Source organism: Pelodiscus sinensis, chromosome 23 (genome assembly GCF_049634645.1).
Source record: "Pelodiscus sinensis isolate JC-2024 chromosome 23, ASM4963464v1, whole genome shotgun sequence".
NCBI classification, from domain to species: Eukaryota; Metazoa; Chordata; order Testudines; family Trionychidae; genus Pelodiscus; species Pelodiscus sinensis.
In genome coordinates, this window is record NC_134733.1 from 10069715 (window position 1) to 10091861 (window position 22147).

Below are 22147 nucleotides of genomic sequence, written 5' to 3' on the forward strand. Positions count from 1 at the left end.
GGTGGGGTTGGGTGACTTAAAGGGGAGAATGTGGGGGCCAGGCAGGAATGAGGGGGAAAGAGGGAAGTGGAGATTTAGGTGGAGCAAAAAATTATTGTGAAAACTGCAAAAGAGGAGGATGAGAGAGAGTAACGTGAGGAAACGGAGATGATGGGCAGAAAACCTGACTAACTTTTGCCTCAGAGGGAACTGTCATTGAACTGTCTGTGAACATGTTGAATAGCATAGCACTCAAAAGTGAGGGAAGTGACAGCAGGCGAGTAACCTAGTTTTAGTAGAGGAGACCTAAGAAATACTTAGCTAAGGCAGCCAGCTGTGCAGCTGCAGGACAAGCTGCAAATCCCAAACAATCCTTGAAAGCCACCTGCTTGGTTCTGTAGAAAAACTGAAGCAAGCCAGTCTCTTGAGAGAGTCCAACAATGAAGCTGAACTTTGCCACAGCACACGGGTGTTTGGCTCTCTTGCGTTTGACATAGTACGGAGCCAGCTGTAAAGGGATGGATGTGGAGCAAAATGATTCTAAAATCTGAGGATCTCTTTGCACCAGCGCATTTGTGTCAGGCTTATCTCTCCACCAATGCAGAGAGGTGACTTGTAGAGTTGGAACCAACATCTAGAATCTTCACCTCAGAAAACCCTGAGGTAAAGTAAATGGTTTCCAACTTAGGTTTCATGACTAATGCAGAATGAGCTGGGGTAGGGAGCAGTGATCCCAGAAGCACCAGCAGGTAAATAACTGTGCAGTTCTAAGAATAATACGGAAACAAAGTGCAGGAGTATATTAGCAGCAAGAGTATATTAGCAGCAAGAGGAAAACCAAGGACAGGGTAGGCCCCTATTGCTCAGTGAGGAGGGAGAAACAATAACAGGAACTTGGAAAAGGCAGAGGTGCTTAATGACTTCTTTGTTTCGGTTTTTGTCAAGAAGATGGATGGTGATGAGATGCCTAACCTAGAGAATGCTAGTGGAAATATGGTAGGTTTAGAAGTTAAAATAAAAGAACAAGTTAAACATTACTTGGAAAAATTAGATGTCTGCAAGACCAGGGCCTGATGAAATGTATCCTAGAATACTCAAGGATGTGAAGGAGGAGGTATCTGATCCTTTAGCTATCATCTTTGAAAAGTCATGGAAGTTGGGAGAGATTCCAGAAGACTGGAAAAGGGAAAATATAGTGCCCATCTATTAAAAAGGGAAATAAGAACAACCCAGGAAAGTACAGACCAGTCAGTTTAACTTCTGTGCCAGGGAAGATAATGGAGCAAGTAATTAAGGAATCCATCCGCAAACATCTGGAAGATAATAAGGTGATAGGTAACAGCCAGCATGGAATTGTAAACACCAATCTGATAACTTTCTTTGATAGGATATCAAGCCTTGTGGATAAGGGAGAAGTGGTGGACGTGGTATATCTACACTTTAGTAAGGCATTTGACATGGTCTTGCATGACCTTCTTATCAATAAACTAGGAAAATGCAACCCAGATGGGGCTTCTATAAGGTGGGTGCATAACTGGCTGGATAACTATTCTCAGAGTTATTAACGGTTTACAGTCCTGCTGGAAGGGCATAACAAGTGGGGTTCCACAGGGGTCTGTTTTGTGACCGGTTCTGTTCAGTATCTTCATCAATGATTTAGATGATGGCATAAAGAGTATGATTATTAAGTTTGCAGATGACACCAAGCTGGGAGGGGCTGCAAGTGCTTTGGAGGATAGAGTCAAAATTCAAAATGATCTGGACAAACTAGAGAAATGGTTTGGTAGATAACAAGTTTAAACATCAGTCAACAGTGTGACGCTTATCAAAAAAGCAAACATGATTCTGGGATGCATTAACATGAGTGTTGTTAACAAGACACGAGAAGTCATTCTTCCGCTCTATTCTGCTCTGATTAGGCTTCAACTGGAGTATTATGTCCAGTTCTGGGCACTGCATTTCAAGAAAGATGTGGCAAAATTGGAGAAGGTCCAGAGAAGAGCAACAAAAATGATAAAGGGTCTAGAAAGCATAATCTATAAGTCAAGGCTGAAGGAATTGGGCTTGTTTAGTTTGGAAAAGAGAAGACTGAGAGGGGACATGATAGCGGTTTTCAGGTATCTAAAAAGGTGTCACAGAGGATGGAGAAAAATTGTTCTCATTGGCTTCTGAGGATAGACAAGAAGCAATGGGCTTAAATTGCAGCATGGGAGGGTTAGGTTGGACATTAGGAAAAACTTCCCAACTGTCAGGGTGGTTAAACACTGGAATAAATTGCCTAGGGGGGTTGTGGAATCTCCATCTCTAGAGATATTTAAGATCAGGTTAGATAGACACCTGTCAGGGATGATCTAGATCAGTGGTCCTGAACCTTTTGGGGCTGCCGGCCGCCCATGCACCCAGGGCGGGCGCCGCCCATGCACCACATGCCCAGGAGCGGGGCTGCCCATGTGCCACGCGCCCGGGACTGGCACCACGCATGCGCCACGCGCCCGGTGTAGGGTTGGCCCTGATCACTCAGCAGGCGCACATAAATGCCCCGGCGGGCACAATGGCGCCCTCAGGCACCTCGTTCGGGATCACTAATCTAGATGGTGTTTGGTCCTGCCGTAAGGGCAGGGGACTGGACTTGATGACCCGAGTTCTATGATTTTATGTTCTATGATTCTATGATTAACTCACATCAGTATCGTTTTCGGGTAACTGCTTAGACAGGGGGATTGATTCACCTGTGATATTATAGGTTTAAAGGAGGCTTTGTTGTTCAGAATCACAGCTGCTGATGGAGTTATAGTCTAAGGCCAATCGTACAGAGAGGTTTTGTACTAGTATGTTGAGTTTGTTGGTTACGGGATGTTTTGGGATTTGGTGGGAAGGTCGTTGCTTTTCTTTTTGTTTGTTGGCTGAAATGGTTGTATAAGCGGTAGCATGGATGCAGCTAGACCAGTATAGTTTATTCCCCGTCCCGTATGGGGAGAGAGCTCATCTTACCTGGATCATTCAGCTAGGCCCCTTACATAGTCCAACCCCTGTGCTTGGTGGTCCCTCCAGCCTTTCCATCTTCCGCTTCAATTTAGACAGTAACACATAAGTGACACAAGTGTTGTGTCTAAGTTAATGAGCGCTCCCATGACTATAAAGTCTGCTAATCTTTTCACTGCAGAGAGGGGAAACTGAGGCACAGGTTCTCAATGGGAGTTGGGCACCTCCATACCTTTGAGCAGGGGGGTCTCAAATGCCTGGCCATCCTTGGTCGGAGCGATTGCACAATCTGACCCAGGTCTGCCAGTGCTGACTCTTCATGTCCTGCCCATAAACATACCTTACCACCTGCCATACAAATGGACTGTCGCAAAGTGTAAAAGCAAAAAATAACCCAGGAGTCACGCTGCTCCGGAGGACCTGTTTTTGCTAGGCAGGGAGGTTCACAGTTTGGAGTGGTCTCATTTAACTCATAGGGTTGCCAGGTGTCCAGTATTGACCCGGACAGGCCAGTATTTTTGCCTCCTGTCCGGTAAAAAACATTCAGTAAATACCGGACACCTAAAATTTGTTTTATGCTCAACAACGTTGGTCTCCCCCCTTTTTTTTCTCAACAGAATTTTTTCCGTGGTGGGTTTTTTTTGGGGGGGGGGGGGAGGTGTTCAGTATTTTTGATTAAACCGTCTGGCAACCTTATTAACTCGGCTCCTTACTGAAGTTAAGTGAAGTGGTGGGAGACAATTTCCTGCAATGCTGATGCCTTTCCCCTTTGTATTCTCTCATCTGCTGAGAACACTGCAGGATATGGTATGAGTGCCATCACAGCTCCCCTACCTAGCTCACTGCTCATTTATATATACACGGTCCTTTTCATAGACACTGGTTAGTAGCATTTACCGCAGACCCTGTGTGTCCAAAGCAAATTCTGAACCTACTAGCCAACTTTTCAGCTGGTCTACAACTTCACAGCACCCCCAAGGGCAGGGAGGCTGCACTAATTAACACCAACGGGAGATCTGGCCCAGTGATTTCCACAGAGAGGCACAGACTTATACCAGTGTAGGATCTGGCCTGATCGTTGATTAGAAAACTATGCAAGCAGGCCAGCCCATTCTGCTTAGAGAGAGAAGCTTGCAATTAGAGGCATGCTGATGAAGTTCAATTAAAATAGTCTTTCTACTATTATTAATCTCTTACCTTAGAGAGGAGTTAATAAATCTATGTAGTGCTTGACAAGCATTACCTTAAAATCTGCTTGTGAGCTATGTGTCAGTAATTCTTATGGAGAAACTGAGGCACAGAGGTGAAGCAGTTTGCTCAAGGCTGTAGGAAACACTTGCTAGGCAAACTCAAGAGCTGCAATGAGTCACTAACACGTGTGTTTGGAGGGCACAGCAGTAGCAGGGCTTGGAGGCAGTGGGGCTTAGGGATTGGTGCATTTGGTGCCTTAGAAAAGGCCATAAGGCTCTGTCCTTTAGAGCTTTGAGCAGTCTGATGTTTGACTGGTTCATTGCTCCCTAGTGGTGAAGGGTGGAGCTGACCACAGCAGGGAGACCTGGCATAAAAAGTCTCTTGCCAGATGAACCCAAGAGCAATACTCAGAGGCAGCAAATAGAGTTTTGGCGGGAGTGGGAGGTTTTCCTCAGCCCTAGGTGCAATTTCAGGATGGCCAGTGACGGAACAGTGGTGGGTGACCTGCAAGAAATGTCCCAGGTTTTCTTTCCTCCCTGCAGCCGGAAAGAGATTTCTGGTGCACGAAGTGCACGTGGGTGGCTCTGCTGGAGGAAACATTTCTGGGCTCGGAAAGCCAAATTGGGACACCACCCAAAACCAGAGTAGCTGAGGAATTCCCGGACAACCAAGTTCAAAGAGACAAGGAGCTGGCTACCACACAGTCAGCGAGGAGGCTGATAGTTCAGAGACATAACCAAGAGATCACCTCAGCATTCTTTACCACTGGCGACCGAGGAAGACGGGGAGGAGGTGGCCACCAGACAGGAGGAATTCCACACAGCTAGAGCTTTCCAAAGCAATGCCAGTTCCTCTCTCAGGAGCCACTTGGTCCAAAGGAATGGAGAAAGAGAGGAGACACATGTGAGGAGGCAGCTCAGCCCCACCTGTCATATTCAGAAGAATTCAAAGAACATTCCAGAATGGATGTCAGACCAGGCTGCTCTCCTCCTGGAGCCGAGACACAAGACACCACTCCAAGATGCAACAGTCTTCTGAAATCAACAGGTCAGGATCTATTGGTGATACTGACAGTAACAATGCATCAACAGACAGCTCTCCAGTAACAGATCACTTCAGAGAACACAGAAGCATGCTGAGGCAGACGAGTGTCCAAGTGATCTTCTCTGAGATCCTTTCTGTCATCCAAGCAAAGGGAGACCAAAGGCAGAAGATGCTGGAAATGAAGGGCAGGTTAGGTAAGCAGCGTGGATTTTGTGGAACATTGATCTACAGTCTCCGGGGAGAGGAGGAGGGTGTATAATTTGCATGGCCTCCACCTCAGTAGCAGGGAAACGAAACTCCTTCAGGACAGGCTGGCTAGAGTACGGTGGAGGGGGTTCCACTAATAAGAAAAGGGGAGGATAAAAAAGGGTGAAGACCCAGAACAGAAAAAAAGAGGAATTGGAATGGCTCATTTTGGAGCATGCATTTAATCTCGTTGGTGTTACTGAAATGTGGAGGGATGACTCACGTAATTGGGATGTTAAAATCAATAGTTATAACCTGTTTAGGAAAGATTGAGTGGGCAAAAGTGGAGGAGGAGGGGCACTGCTTGTCAAAAAATGGCATCACCCTGTTCTGAGTCATTGATAACAAGGAAGAAAATCATCTTGAATATTTTTGGATCAATGTCCTAAGAGATAAAGCCACAAGACAGGGTATTAGCTGGAGTACGCTCCGACCACCAAATCTCACAGTACAACTGGCTCCTTCCGCACTTTTGTCTATAATGTGTAGGGGGAAAGCTACCTGGTCAGGGCGGATTTACATTTGAGTGGCACATGCTGGAGGACTAATGTTGCCCATATTAAAACATCCCTGGGATTTCTAATCATTATAAATGATTCCCTAACTCAAAAAATGCTACAGCCAACTCGGGGGAATTCTATTTCTAGACCTAACCCTGACCGGTAGGAATTGATCACAGAACTAAAACGGCATGCTGGCCATAGGCGACTGGTTCCTGCAGGGGGAGGGAGGTGCATGGGGGGCACCAACACAAATGGGAGGCATGAGGCCCAGTTAGCAATTAAAATGGTGGCAGGGGCACAGGAAGGCAGTGCACCTCACACGTGTCACCTATGATGGTAGCTTAATATGCAAGCAGAAAATGTTGAGACTGGTGCCTTCAAGGTGCTCAGTTTCACAAAGTTGAAAATAATTATGAACTAAATGATGGGGGGGGAGGATGAATTTAATCAGAAAAATGTGAATGATGAATGGAAATTGTTTAAGAATGCCTTACTAATGGCCCAAAAACCCCAAATCCAACAACTGAGAAAGGAGGCTATGTGTATTTGGGTTTCTTTTAACATCTTGTTACAATAGAAATATACAAATATACAAAACAGAAAATTAGTATATAGTAAATGGAAGAAAAGAGATGTAAAGTAATATAATTCAGAAGCTAGGAATTGTAGAACATTGATAAGGGACCCCAAAGACCAGCAAACTTAAGGATAATCAGGAGGTACTTTTAAGTATGCAGGCTGAACCTCTCTAAACCTTGATTCTGGTCCAGCTGCCAGACCACAAATGTTCCTGAACCAGAGAGCCCTGGCAGCCAGGAATCCAGAGGCAGGAGGGCATGTGGCTGGGGGCCCTGCCAGGCTGGCAACAGTGGGGCCAGCAGCCCAGCTGGAATCAGGAGCCCAGCTGGGCCAGTGGCAGGGGGCTGGGAGTGGGGGGGTTGGGAGCTTGGGAGTGGGGGCCAGCGGCCAGCAGGAGAGGGTGTGTGTTGACAAACTCCCTAGTTCTGGACCGGTCCAGCAAACCCCCTAGTTCAGGACCAGTCAGGTCCCAAGATTGCCAGACCAGGAAGGTCCCAACCTACTTTTAAATATCTCTAGTGATCGAGATTCCACAACCTCCCTAGGCAATTTATTCCAGTGTTTAACCACCCTGGCAGGCAGGAAGTTTTTCCTAATGTCCAGTGTAAACCTCCCTTGCTGCAATTTAAGCCCATTGCTCCTTGTCCTATTATCAGAAGGTAAGGAGAATAATTTTTTCCCTCCTCTTTGTGACACCCTGTTAGGTACTTGAAAGCTGCTATCACATCCCCTCTCAGTATTCTCTTTTCCAAACTAAACAGATCCAGTTCTTTCAGTCTTCCCTCATAGGTCATGTTTTCTAGACCTTCTATCATTTTTCTTGCTCTTCTCTCAATCTTCTCCAATTTCTCCACATCTTTCCTAAAATGCAGTGCCCAGAACTGGCCACAGTACTCCAATTGAGGCCTCATCAGTGCAGAGTAGAGCGGAAGAATGACTTCTTGTGTCTTGCTCTTCAATGAAGGCATTTACTATAGTATTTTAAAGAGATTTTTTCCTGAGGTCTCTGATAGGGTAATATCTCCTTTATTCTGAGAGACCCCTGTATAATCCCTGCAGGCCCCTACAGATCCCCAGATCACTCGTCGGAAGACTGCCAGCTCACAGCTCAAAGGCTGTTGATGATAGATACAGAAGTCATTTCACTGTATTGTGCTTCTGGAAAGGGAACGCAGAAAATACAGCGGCAGCTTCTGTTCTATTCACTTCACATCTCTCTGCATCTGCCTTCCTTGATGCCTATGCAGTCTATTTCCCAATGAGGAGGCTTTACAACCCCTTGTGCGAACAATGTAGCCAAACGGTTCTTATGAATCCAGGGTGCCTGACAAGTAACGTGAAGGTCCCTCACAAACTATGGAGCAATAAAATACAACCACAAAGCTGATGAGCTCCAAGTATTTCCCGCTGCTGAGCGCACCCAACCAGCAATTTGCATTCTGTTGCTAAGAGGTCATAGAAGTCAGTGCTACAGCCGCAGGCATTTGTTATCACCTTTTCACAGACATAGCACAGTCCTGTCCTAAGGGTTGAACTTATTTGTATGTGTGACCATCCCTGCCTGCAAAGAACTACCTGGTATGAATTGCCAGGAAGCCTAGAATGTACAATCTTGGCCTTTGAAAAAAACTGGAGAGCACAAACCTCAGTCCCCAACCCCCACCTAGAGGAAGAGGAATAGAAACAAATGAGCTGACATCTGCAAACACCTATTCCCTGCTGGCAACACCAGAAATCTCAAAAGGAGGAAAAGCCCCATTCTTGTGTGAGACCCTCTCTAAGTTTCCAGACTCAGGATAAAGCTCTGAATTTCAGCAGCTGTTTTCCAAACAGAGCCCGGAATTGGCAGTCAATTAATCCCATCAGCAGCCCATGTGCTGTTTTTAAACCCTGGGGTAAAACCATCATGCTAACTTATAGGCCTGTGTCTAATATAATGTTTTTCCCCTCCTGCTTTCCAAGAGTTCTTTCCGCTGTGCACGATCCCCTGTCTTAGTTAAGGAGTGTAGTATGGTCTGGTTAATTGGCAAAGAGAGAAGCTAATCAATAATGACAATAAAAATGTGTGCACAAGTAGGAAAGCAGAGTATAACACTGTGTGATTGATTGTGCTTACACTGGGCTTCTTGAGTACCTTGAGTACCTATGAGTAAAAAATGAGAGGGTAACCCTGAGTGCACCCGGAGACAGGATGTGTGAATAAATATTGGGCAGATCGTTATTTTAAACGATTAAATTGTCCGGCCCTTTCAGTGCTTTGCTGCAATCGACAAGACATCGTCTATCTCACACATGGCACAGGTCTGGCATTGAAGGCAGCGGCATAGGAATCACACACTGACCCATGTGGTGTCTAAGAATGCTGCCAGCTTTCGGAGTTCTGCGTGGGGTGGAGTTCTGCGTGGGATCCTGACTTGTGAGGGTAGCTAGGGCAGTCGTCAGTTTGCAGAAGACCCGCCCAAGCTGTACTGCGGCAGATGAACGTTTGTTCAGGCAAACGGCACCAGTGGGTCAACTGACCTGAGTAAATGCCCCACATTTTCAGGTGCCCTACGCAGCTGTATCTTTTGTGTATGGGTAAGGACAGCCCTGCCCATCCTGCTGAAATGAAAGGAAGAGAGATCTCAAGAATTCATCAGGGGAGTTCACAGTGATTAACTGTTTAATAGTGCACCAGCTTTTCTACTGGTGACCAACAAAGAATATATGCAGAGAGCCCAAAGGTAGCCATAGGTGATGTAACATGACAGGGCTCCTGGGAGTGTTTGGACTGGGATGTTAAAATGCGGGTATTTAACTAATTGAGTAGCCAATAGAATTTGTATCGACTTTGATTAGTCGATAGGCAGCCTGGCTTAGTTCCAGCTCGCACCGGGTGCAGATCAAACCCTACTGCAGCTCGGCAATTTAAAAGGCAATAGGAGCCGGGCAGCCTGCCCCTTGGCTCCTACTGCCTTTTAAATTGCAGAGCTACAGTGGGGTTTTGTCCTGCACCTGGCGTGAGCTGGAACTGAGCCGGGCTGCCTGCCCAGCCAGCAGCAGCCCCTGTGCACGGGAGTTCCATCAGGATTTGAGATCTCCCGCACACAGGGACTACTGCCACGAAGCAGCCCTTCTGCCCCACCTCTGATAGAGGCAGCAGTGTGGGTGGGGATAGGTGGCCCCACATAGACCGTGCTGGGGGGAACCGGCTTTTAAGCCAGCTTCCCCCCACCTTGTTGCCTCTGATACAGAAGCAGCAAGGGACGGGGGATGCGGATAGTTGACTACTCCTTTATATCCCTAGTTTGGACCCTGAGGAAAACGGGACTATGGACTGATCCCAGGCCACACCAGGACGGAGCTCAGTGCTCTCTGATGTGCCAGGCCTGTAGACCAGTTGGTACAACAGTGTGCAAGGGCATTGCTCCAGCACTGCTGCTCCTGGGACCAAGCTAGTGAGACCCCTGGGATTCCATCACTAACAGTGCTGTTGTCGAATGCAGCTCATAAACCCATTATGGTCTGAGGGGATGGGCAGCAGTAGTAGAAGCATGCAGCAAACCAATGTAATATGTGGCTGTGGCGTGTTCCAAACTGCACAGCGTCTGCTTCCCCTATCGAATCACGCAATCAGTACTGTTAAAGATGGCCACCAGCAGGCTGATTTAGCACCCCCAATCCGAACTCAGGTGCCATTAAGATTCAGGATTGGAGCCCTTATCTAGTCTAGTCTCTCCAAGTATTCCTAACACCTCTGACTTGTCAGTATCCAGTTGCAATCCGCCGGTCTGACATTGATAGAATCATAGAACACTAGAATTGGAAGGGACCTCGAGAAGTCATCGAGTCCAGTCCCCTGCCCTCATGGCAGAACCTAGTACTGTCTAGTGCATCCCTGATAGATGTCTAGCTGACCTGCTCTTAAAGGTGGCGTCCATCTCTACAAGGGAGAAAACCATAACCCGGGGTCTCCGATGGCTCTGGGACTTTGGAGGTGGATTAGGCTCACGCCTACTAGCAAAGGAACCCATCTCTTAAACTCAATCACAGAATAATTAGTGCCCAGTGCTCGTTCTTATTGCCGCTCCATGGGGGATACCACGTTGGTTGCTCAAGAAACGAATCCCGCAGGGGTCATGAGACTGAGCAACAGATACAACCTGGGAAACGCCGTGACTTCTGGTCCGTGTTCCCTGTAAATTGTGCACTTCTATGGCCACTCAGGAGAGATTCCAGTGCTGCCCAGTTGATTAGCAGGGCGCCCACAGCTGGGTTTTTGTGTGTTGGTTTGTTTCTCCTGGTGGTGCACATCTGCACATGCCTCAGTGCACATAATATTTATTCTGCACATGGATGGAAAAAATCTGCACCCGGATGAAAAAGTTTAGAGGAAATGTTGCTTCTGGTATAGAAAAGGAGTTAAGTATCAATGACGGCGACTGAATAGAGGATGCGTTGATCATGCAAGGTAGCAGGCGAACAGCAAAAAAGAGCAGCCTTGGATGAAGAGCTACGAGGTGTGGTATCAGCAGAGCTACTTTATTTTGCAAGGAACAACAGCGGCACTGCCAGCAAAAGCAACACACAGAAGGTCCCAGAGGGGAAACCACCCTCTTGCAGAAGGCAAAAGCACTCCCCAAAAGCATGGGATAGAATCATAGACTCCTAGGGTTGCAAGAGACCTCAGGTCCAAAGCAGGACTCATCCCAACTAACTCATCCCAGCCAGAGCTTTGTCAAGCCAGGACTTAAACACCTCAAGGGAAGGAGACTCCACCACCTCCCTAGGGAACCCATTCCAGTGCCTCACCCTCCTAGTGAAACAGTTTTCCCTAATATCCAACCTAGACTGTCCCCACTGCAACTTGAGACCATTGCTCCTCATTCTGCCATCTGTCACCACTGAGAACAGTCTCTCTCCATCCTCTTTGGAGCCTCCCTTGCGGTAGTTGAAAGCTGCTCTCAAATCCCTCCTCACTCTTCTCTTACGTAGACTAAACAAGCCCAAATTCCTCAGCCTCTCCTCATAAGTCATGAGCTCCAGTCCCTTAATCATTTTTGCTATTCTTGGCTGGACTTTCTCCAATGCGTCCACATCCTTTCTGTAGTGGGGGACCCAGAATTGGACCCAGTGCTCCAGATGTGACCTCACGAGTGCCAAATAAAGAGGAATATCACTTCCCTAGATCTGCTGACAACGCTCCTACTAATGCAGCCCAATATGCCATTAGCCTTGTTGGCTACAAGGGCGCACTGTTGACTCATAACCAGCTTCTCATCCACTATAATCCCCAGATACTTTTAGGCAGAACTGCTGCTTAGTCAGTTGGTCCCCAGCCTGTAACAATGCTTGGGATTCTTCCATCACAAGTGCAGGACTCTCCACTTGTCCTTGTTGAACCTCATCAGATTTCTTTTAGTTCAATCCTCCAATTCATCTGGGCAATACCTTTTGTAGGGGGGGGTCACTTTACCAATTTTGGTAAAAGTCGCGGGCTGGCCCCGGAAAGGGCGGGGCCTTTGGCGGAAGAGTCGGGGCCTCAGGTAGATTGGGCATGTCCCTGGCAAAGGAGGAGGCTTCACCAGCTCCCCTGTGGGACAGGGGAGCATGTGAGGTCCCCCGCCCCACCCTTGTCCCACACAGAGGAAACCGCCAGTTTAGTGTCATGCACAACCCATCCCCTCATCCAGATCATTAATAAAGATGTTGAACAAAACCAGTCCCAGAACTGATCCCCGGGGCACTTTGCTTGATACCGACCACTAACCAGACCTTGAGCCATTGATCACTCCCTGTTGAGCTCAACAATCTAACCAGCTTTCTATCCACCTTACAGTCCAATCCGTACTTCCTTAACTTGCTGGGAGACGATAGCAAAAGCTTTGCTGAAGTCAAAGTACAACACGTCCACTGCCTTCCCCATGTCCACACAGCCAGTTACCTTGTTGTACAAGGCAGTCAGGTTGGTCAGGCATGACCTGCCCTTGGCGAATCCATATTGACTATTCCTGATCACTTTCCCCTCTTCCAAGTGCTTCAAAATGGAGTCCTTGAGGATCCCCTCCGTGATTTTTCCGGGGACTGAGAGGAGGTTGACTGGTCTGTAGTTCTTTGGATTGTCCTTCTTCAAAGATGGGCACTACATTTGCCTTTTCCCCACATCCCGATCGCCATGAATTTTCAAAGATAATGGCCCTGAAAGCACATCAGCCAACTCCTTCAGCACCCTCAGATGCATTAAACCCGGCCGCATGGATTTGTGTATGTCCAGCTTTTCAAAATAGTTCTTAACTTGTTCTTTCTCCATCGAGGGCTGCCCGCCTCCTTCCCATACTGCGCTGCCCCATGCATTAGCCTGGGAGCCGACCTTGTCTGTAAAGACAGAAGCAAAAAAAGCATTGAGTACTTCAGCTTTTCCCACATCATCTGTCACTAGGTTACCTCCTCATTCCGTAAGGGTACTACACCTTCCCGGCCTCCCTCTTATTGCTACCAGGCCTGCTACAAGGCTTACATACTCTAGTGATCCGTTCTATAGAAAAATCTTAGAGACGTGAACTGATGCTAGGCTACTACACCGTCCAACAGCCTCATCTACCAAGACAGTCTCTATGCTCATTAGGGCACTCAAGCATATCTTCTGCGTCTTAAGAAAATATTTATTGCACATATGCACTTCCTTGCCTCTGTATCGCTGGGGATGCAGTCATAGCTAGAGGCCATTGGCTTTTGGGGCTTGATGGACAGCAGAAATAAAGACCTTATGTTATGATACTCCAACGCATTAGAACAGCAGTAGAACATTTGCTGTTTAAAAGCTTGTTAATATATAAATTACTGCCTATCAGGGCCTTTTTGCTCATACCGCTAGGGCAAGGTGGTGCCCGCACGTGCAGTAGAATACAGCAGCATTATTTTTAGAGTTGATCCCTTTGGCTATGTCTACACAGCAGCGTTATTTCAGAATAACAAATAACATAGTCCACATCTACACTGCAAGCTGTTATTTCAATATAATGTCAAGCGGGAGGCTTTCTTAATCCAACTCCTGTAACGCTCATTTTACAAGGGGTAAGGGAAGTCGGGGGAAGAGTGCTCTCTCTGACTTCCTACTGCATAGACAGCACCAAAAGCCGAAATAAACTATTTCGACTTAAGCTACGCAATTGCTGTAGCTCAGGTTGCATAGCTTATTTCATCTTTAGCCCTGCTGGGTAGACGTGTCCTTTGATGACGGACTAAGAGGACAGCTGTATAAAGTTTTATTAGCTGGAGATTATTTTTGCAGTCACGCTACTCAAAAGAGTTGGAAAAATGAGGTGGGAGAGAGTAAAAAAAGTAAAGCATCACCCAGTACATTCACTTTCGAGGTCTCTACATGATTAAAAATCACCAGCATGCTGACGCTTTAACCATCAGCACATCGGCCAGCAGAAAGTTTATCTGGACTGTGGGCTGCTGCGAGCAAACCTCATAGCGAGGGCCTTCCCATGTTCACAGCCATGAAAAACACATAAGGGACCATGAAATCTGGCCTTCCATCGTGAAATCTAGTCATGTGTGCACTTTTACCTTACACTATGCAGATTTCCAGTGGGGGACCAGTGTTTCTCAGCTCAGGGGCTTGACCCAAAAGGGAGTTGCAGGGGTGTTGGTAGTTTATTTTAGGGGGGTTGAGATATTACCAGCTTACTTCTCTGCTTCCCTCAGAGCTGAGTGGCCGGAGCAGGGGTGGGCAATAATTTTTGAGCAGGGACCACTTCAAAGATTTTTGAAGGGGTCACGGGCCACCCCAAAAGAGATGGGGCCTCGGACAAAAGGGGCGGAGCCTCGGATGGAAGCGGGGGAGGCACCTTTTAAATAGCAGGAGTTGAAAGGGCTCGCCTCTCCCCTGCGGCTCTCAGGCATCCCATTAGCCGGAGACGGGAGCTGCGAGCCCTTTCAGTTCCTGCTATTTAAGGGGCTTGCTGCTCCCAGCCTCACGGCTAGTGTGTTGCCTGGCAACCAGGGATGCTAGATTCCTTCCAACTGCTTCTATTGAAAGGACTTTCCCCTTCCCCTGTGGCTGCCAGGCAACGCATTGTCTGACAGGCATGGGGAAGGTGCGAGCCCTTTAAATAGGAGCAGTTGAAAGGGCTCAGGTGGCTTTGGCTCCCAGGCAACATGCTAGGGGGCGGGGCCTGGAACAGCTGCACGGGCCGGATCGAAGACGTAGGCTCTGAAGGCAGCGCCCTACCAGTAGCAGTACAGAAGTAAGGGTAGCAATAGCATACTGTGCCCCCCTTGCTTCTGTACTGCTGCCTTCCAAGCTGGGCAGCCAGACACAGGTGGCTACTGACTGAAGGCCCAGCTCTGCAGGCAGCAGTACAGAAATAACGGGGGGCAATGCCATACCATGACATTCTTACTTATGTGCTGCTGCTGGCAGCAGCTCTGCCTTCAGAGCTGGGCTCCTGGCCAGCAGCCACCGTTCTCCAGCTGCCCAGCTCTGAAGGCAGCGATGCCGCCAGTGGCAGCCCGGAAGTAATGGGCAGGGCTCGACAAATCATGTAATCTACTCACCCGGGGCGAGTAGATTACAAGCCGGCACAGCCGGCGCCGCGCGATCTGCACATACATAGCGTGATCTGCGCATGTGCAGCTCGCAGAACTGCATGGCTGGCAAGTGGGGCTGGCCGCCGCTTGGCAAGCCCTGGGAATGGGAGTAGTATTCTGACCCTCCCTCCCACACACGGTTGCCTTGCAACACTCCTCCTCTCCCCCTGCCCCTCCCCAAACAACTCTTATTTGGGACAGGATCCCTACGATTACATGACATTTCAGATTTAAATAGCTGGAATCATGACATTTACAATTTTTAAAGTCCTGTGACCATGAAATTGGCCCAAATGGACCATGAATGTGGCTGAGCCCTACTCACCTCCTGACTGAAGCAGTGGAAAGTTCCATGGTTTTTCTGCACTTATCAAAAGCCTCTTTAGAATAAAAATTTCTCCTGACTCTTGCTTTCCCAAGAAATCTGTTACCTCTTATGTGAGTGAGACCAGAAACTATATAATAGCTTCCGGCATATAATATAGCAAACACTATACGGTCGCTTCCAGCCCTGGTCCTGAATAAGGATGTTAAGAACTAGTCAATTCCCCGCCTCCCGCCCACCCTTTCTGCCTCTATCAGATAGAGGCAGCAAAGAGGAGTGGGAGAGAAAGAGTACTTCAAAGCAGCAGCACCGTACAGCTGAACCAGGAATCTGCCGCTTTGAAAACCCCAAGGCGGAGTTACAAAGGGGCAGCCTCCGCACAGCTGATCCGTGGCTTTAAAACTGCTCCTTTAAAACTCCGAAGCGCCATGGAGCCCCGGTTCAGCTGGGGACTCCCCATTTGATCCCGGGCTCCCTGCAGCATGCAGTGCAGCATGGAGCCCAGGGCCCATGGCTTTGAAATGCACAAGAGCCCCCTTTAAGGACTCTTGTACATTTCAAAGCAGGCACGCCTGCATGCAGACCAGAGTAGCAAGACTTCCCACTGGCCCCAGGCTGCCGGCAGAGTTCCAAGTTCCTCCTTTGAAATGTACAAGAGGCCCAGCAGGGGTTCTTGTACATTTCAAAGGAGGAATCTGGAAGTGCCTATGGACAAGTTGAGTAGTCAATGGAAACTCCATCAACTACTCGACTAGTCAACCACAGTTTAACATCCTTAGTCCTGAAAAAGCTTTTGCCTTGGTCCTGCATTTTGACCTGTGTGAACAGACAGGGCCCACATGGATCACAATCCAGGATCAGGGCTGCACACTTGTGTTTAACTTCAGTCACATAAGTAGACTCATTGACATTGATGTGTAATTGTTTGCAGGATCAGACTATTGCTGCTTTTAGTTTCCAGTCCCAGAGGCAACAAAATACAAAGGCATCCCAGAGAAAGAAATACATCTTCCCACTGCTGTGCTTTAAAGAGTAGGCGATCCTCTTTCTGAGACCGTAACTGGCTCTGATAAAGATGCTGCCTGAATGGAGATGAACTTGGAGGAGAGCTAAGGGAATAATAGCAGTAACTCATTCTGTGAGTTTAGCCTTTTTGCAAACTCCCTATGAGCAGTTTGTGATTTTAATCTTCTCTTTAGAATTAAATGCCCAGTGTACTCTAGGGGTATGCCTAGACTACATGCCTCAGCCGGCAGAGGCATGTAAATTAGACATACCGACAAAGTCAATGAAGCGGGGATTTAAATATCCCCCGCTTCATTAAAATAAAAATGGCCGCCGCATTGTGCCGGCTCAGCTGATCGTCGGCACAACGCGGCAGTCAAGATGCGGATCGGTCGGCAAGGAAAGCCTTTACTGACCGATCCTGTAAACCTCATTTCACAAGGCATAAGGGATCAGTTGGCAAAGGCTTTCCTTGCCGACCGATCCATGTCTTGACTGCTGCGTTGTGCCGACAAACAGCTGAGCCAGCACAACGCGGTGGCCATTTTTATTTTAATGAAGCGGGGGGATATTTAAATTGACTATGTCGGTGTGTCTAACTTACATGCCTCTGCTGGCAGAGGAATGTAGTCTACCCTACGTGGAATTCACCCATGCAGAGATCTAAGACCAGGTCCATGCTCCACTTATGTAGGTCTAAACTGGCATGTTCCAACTCTCTGAATAATTCATTTGTGAGGACTCATTAGAAGAAGTCCAATAAAATTCATAATCTGAGATGCATTTGTCAAGTTATATGTAACTATTTCTATTTCTTGACTGAATTAATGTAACAAGCAATACATTATCAGCCAGATTCCCCCCTCCCACACACACACACTGGATTTGGCCACCACTGGTATTGATGAGAGGTTGTTTAAAGGGCACTTTTAATGTGAGACTCACTGCACTGAGTGTTTTCTTGGAAGCATCTTGTGAGTAGCGCTGCAAATGCAAGACAATTGCTGTGGACACATTACAGGGCACTTACCACCTTGTAGCAAAAACATCTTCCTGAACAGCTCATCGCATTCACAGAAACCCTACATTCCATGGGCCACTGCCACAAAAATCACACGACAAAAGCAAATAACGTGTCAAACTTTCTGAAGCCAAATTGTCTGAATTTTTTGTCAAAATTTTGACAGAAGAAAAAATTGGAGGAATTTGTCTCAAATATAGATCAATCTGTTTTTCAACCAAGTAAAGAACAGGTAATGGTTTTCCACTTTATAATGAAAACCTGATCAAAGTTTCAGGCTGTGTCTAGATTGGCCCTCTCTTGCGCAAATACTTTTAACGCAAGAGTTCTTGTGTTAAAGTATTTGCACAAGAGAGCATCTACACTGGCATGTGCTTTTGCGCAGGAGCATCCCATGCCAGTTTAGATGCTCTCTTGCACAAGAAAGCTCCGGCGGCCATTTTCGCCATTGGGGCTTTCTTGCGCAAGAAATTCCTGTCCTGTCTACACTGCCCTCTTGCGCAAGAACACTTACGCAAGAGGGCTTTTTCCTGAGCAGGAGCATCAGAGTTCTTGTGCAAGAACACTGACGATCTTACATTAGATTGTCAGTGTTCTTGTGCAAGAACTCGCGGCCAGTGTAGACAGCTGGCAAGATTTTGCACAAAAGCAGCTGCTTTTGCGCAAAATCTGGCCAATGTAGACACAGCCTCAATGTCTTCAAACAACAAAGACATTCTCATTAAATATTTTGCAAAAAAACACCCAACCCAAAATCCCTTTATTTAAAAAACAGATCAAGTCACAAATAGTGGCTCGGTATCTTTCCCATTATTCAGCATTATAGGTTGTGACTCCGATCCTGCATACACTTAAAAATATCCTTAAATTTATTGCTGTAAGTCAAGTTTAAACCCATTGAAATCAATGTAACCTTTACATGCCTAAAGATATGCAAACATGCAAGTGTTAGAATCATAGAATCATAGAATACTAGGACTGGAAGGGACCTTGAGAGGTCATCGAGTCCAGGACCAAATACTGAATAGACCATTGTGGATAGACATTTATCTAACAGGTCTTAAATATCTCCAGAGATGGAGATTCCACAGCCTCCCTGGGCAATTTGTTTGCAGGGCCTGGACCAGTATCAGTTTCAGCAACATCCACAATCCTACAAGTATTTTTGCAGATGCTCAGTTTCAAAGCACATGAGCAGTACCCCAGAGACAAATTAAGCACATGCATAGCTGTAGACTCAAAGCCTTAATGCATTTCTTTAGCCTGAAATGCTGCCAAACTTCAGGGGGGGTACTCGTCTATTGCTTTGGTGTTGGATCTGTGCTGCAGGAGGTACTGAACTCAGTCTAGTTCCTTTTTTGCAAGCACCTGGTTCATTTTGCAAATGTGCACTGAAGCTTTTTTTTCTAAAAGGTACAGTGTTGTCCCCTCTCACGGGATCTGTTGAGTGTCACTGGATTCCTTGTTATGATTGGAGAAGACTCTTAGCTTATAAAAAAAAAAAAAAAAAAAGGCTAGACACTCCCTACACAAGTTCACAGAAATGCCTGCAACTATGACCGAAATGCTCCCTTAAAGGCTTCAAAACAAGGCAATGAAAAAGCAGCCCTTTTTCTCTTATGTTCACAATTTTCACGTGAAGTCTCATGCTCTTGGCATTGTGACCTTTTGAATGCCAAAACATCACGTCTAATGACCTCTGCACATGCAGACACAAATACTGCCAGCCCTGTGCCATTTTTAAAGGACAAACGAACCAAGGAGACAATAAAGGCATTGAAGCACTGTGATTCAAACCGGAGCCCAGAACCTGCCAGCTGCTCCTTGCAGAAGCCCCCTGACTTTACCAGAGCTTTGCAGGAGAGCAGGAATCCACCCGCTTACAGAACCACGTCCAAGACATCAGCCTGTAAACTTACCCAAATGTGAGCAGTGGGAGGCCCAAGCTGAGAGTTTTCCATGCACTCGCTCTGAGAAGGTATTTCCTCTGCACTGGCTGTGTTAGTGCTCTCACCAAACACCTGTGTATCATCATCAGTGGACAGCTCATGCTCACAGCCCACCTGATAGCTAGTGAGGAAATACACTGACCACTTCCACCCTGTGTGTGGTGTACCGGTCCTATGCACCAATCCTTTATAATATGCCCCTATCCTTTGGCGAGGTATTGAACACCCTTAAAGAATCAGAGAAAGCGATTTTAAGGACAAGGAGGACCCAGCTGAAAGCTGGAGGAAAGGCAAAGAGCGTGTCCAATTTGAACACCAAGGAACAACACTGCACCTGGACATGCAGTTAAGCTATGTGCACTGTAAAGAATCACACAGAGAGAGAGAGGGAAACAATGTTCCCACTAATTTTTTTTCACCCAGGTACGGAATAAATTTTGTTCTGTGCACCAAGGCATGTGCAGATGTGCCCAATAGAAACCCAGCTGGGGGAGGCTATGGGCACTCTGCTATTCAGCTGTATGGCATTTGAATCTCTCCTGGGAAGCCGCCCAAGCGCTCAGCTTACACGGAACACTGGGGAGAACTGTTGTCCCCCATCACAGAGCAAGGCGCCTGGAAAAGAACACTCTTTTAAAGTGAATGCCTCCTGCAGCGCTGCAGCCACCTGCTGCTTCGCTGCAGAGCTTCTGTCCCCAATCTCAGCCCACTTGGCTTCCCGCTGCAGATGGAACGATGCACTGGTGATGACCGAAAGGCAGCTCTGTACAGGTCACATGGACACGTGCCTGATCCCTGCCAGAAGGCCTGCAAGGTGATTCGATCGGAGGGGAGGTTTGCATTCCCTCTCTGCGCAGGGTGTGGGCCATGCAGGGAGGCGCAGGGGTGCAGTTGGGTGTCTGAGGGCTCCCTGAGCCTCTGCTGATGGGCTGACAGACAGCAGGTGCTGGGCCATGCAGGATGAGGGCTGGAGGGGAAAATTAAACATCGCATGTGGAGGTACAATAGTATAATGGATTTGGGGTTGCCAGATGGTTTAACAAAAAATACCGAACACCCCTGCAAAAAAAACACTGGGAAAACATTCCATTGCGAGAAAAAGGGGGGGAGTCCAAAGTTGTTGAGCAAAAAAAAAAAAAAAAGGCACTGTGACTTTAAATGGCCACGCCCACGCCCTCACCAGATGCTGAAGGGGAAAATTATCCTCACCAGGCTTCCATCCGAGGGAAACAGGAAATATCAGACATTTCACATGTCCGGTATTTTCTGTTTTTTTTTTTTTACCAGACAGGGACCCAAATAACGGAGAGTCTGGGCGAAAACCAGACACCTGGCAACCCTAAGCAGGTTCTCCAGGGACCTGGCAGCGGCATCTTGCCCAGCACGTAGGGGTATGCTGAGCCTGGGGTGGGGAAGAGGTAAGAGAAGTCACCCGTAATGGTCGTTCTTTCTCCTCTTCATTGCAGTGCGTTAATTTGGAAGGTATTTCTGAGCAGCAGGCCTAGTTCCTAGCCAAGCGGCTGTGGGCGGGGGCCTCCCCGTGGCACCAATCTCTCCACCTCGTTGTATATCCCATCAAACCACTTTGCCTAAGATTCTGGCCAGATAGCAGCTCGCCAATCAATGCAAGAGCATCAACTCCTTCCCTGCCATCCAGTGCATGCAATTTGCAGCCTGGCCTTGGGTTTCAGAGCCCCCAAATGCCTGCTCAGCTCAGCCTGGAGCATTTTCGTAGCTGGTAATCGGCCTGATGGATGGCCGCCTGCGTGAGTGACCCCGTGGGGGTGATCTGTCTGTGCCTATTGGCGAGATGTCTCCCTGCGAGAAGCAGCGTTTCCATTTCCCTTCCAACCCGTCAGTTCTTTCCCTGTGCAAATGCAGGGCAGGGGACTGGACTTGGTGACCTCTCGAGGTCCCTTCCAGTTCTAGTGCTCTGTGCTGCTGTGATTCCTCTCCTTCCAGGAGCCCTGGTGTGTCCCTGCAAACAGCAAGAGGCAGCGGCTGTCTGGTCAGACACAAACCTGGCTCCCATTCTGGCAGCCAGGGGCGGATGAGAGTGCCGCAGGACCCGGGGCAGCACCGCGGGGCCCCGGGCAGCGAAATTTTGCGGGGCCCCTCCTTTGACACTGCGCATGCGCCGTGGCGCCATGGCACATGCGCGGGGCCTCAGGAAGCGCGGGGCCCAGGGCAGCCGCCCCGCTCACCCTGCCCTAAATCCGCCGCTGCTGGCAGCATCTGGAGTTCGCTGGGCCCCTGGCAGCGAGGTGGGGAGCTACCGGGGCTTAGCACAGCTCCCTGCACTGGGATGGGGATGCAAGAGGAGGCATCCTCACAAGCCACACAGCTACAGCTTTGGGGCCCTGCAGTTCAGAAGCACCCCACAGAGGCGGTGGCTTTCCCATTCTCCCCTCCCTGCAATGGGACTGTGGTCAACCCTGCCCGTGGCCCCCTTCCAGATGTGGCACCGGGGCTGGTGGCAGCATGGGCCGTGCAGCCTGGAGCCTTATAAGGAAGGTCTGAAAGGGAAGTCCCCATCCGTCTCACCTGGCAGAACTGCTGCCGACCAGCCATGGGGCTGGCTGGTGCTGAGAGATGCTGCACGCCCACAGCGCCCATGGATTTCAGCAGCTGGGGGAAGCATTCGATCCCTCTCGTGACCTAAGGAGGTGCCGGCATGAGAGTCAGCATCAGTGCTGGGCTGTGGATACTGGACGTGCCCAGTGAGTCCAGCAACCAGGTGGCTGAT

General features: G+C 48.2%; 1 protein-coding gene across 8 annotated transcripts in view; it reads left to right on the plus strand.

Annotated features, from left to right (window-relative positions):
* The window catches only part of KAZN (kazrin, periplakin interacting protein), an 846942-nt gene that overhangs the window by 796851 nt on the left and 27944 nt on the right, over nt 1–22147 (plus strand). The window lies entirely within an intron of this gene.